At 62.2% G+C, this 225-nt stretch overlaps 1 protein-coding gene across 1 annotated transcript in view; it reads right to left on the minus strand.

The window, feature by feature from the left end:
- LOC119589486 (protein FAM102B-like) overlaps positions 1–225 on the minus strand; it is a gene marked incomplete at its 3' end in the record, with an annotated part of 7,583 nt that overhangs the window by 702 nt on the left and 6,656 nt on the right.

Genomic DNA, 225 nt, shown 5'->3' on the forward strand with positions numbered 1-225 from the left:
TATCCCGAAGTCCCTTACCGAAACCTGCCCCTGAAAAACGGCCACCAAAAAGCCTGCCGAGAAGGAGACCCACGCCCGCAGAGCGCCGGGCACAGCCAAACCCGCCCCAAAAGGCGGATGCTTAATGAGTGTGAGAAAGCAGCGTGACGAGCGAGGGAGAAAAAGCGACAGCGTGGGGAGGCGCCGCGTGACACGGACGATCCTGGTGGCAAGACGCGGTGGTCC

Source organism: Penaeus monodon, chromosome 25, assembly GCF_015228065.2.
Source record: "Penaeus monodon isolate SGIC_2016 chromosome 25, NSTDA_Pmon_1, whole genome shotgun sequence".
Taxonomy (NCBI): Eukaryota; Metazoa; Arthropoda; class Malacostraca; order Decapoda; family Penaeidae; genus Penaeus; species Penaeus monodon.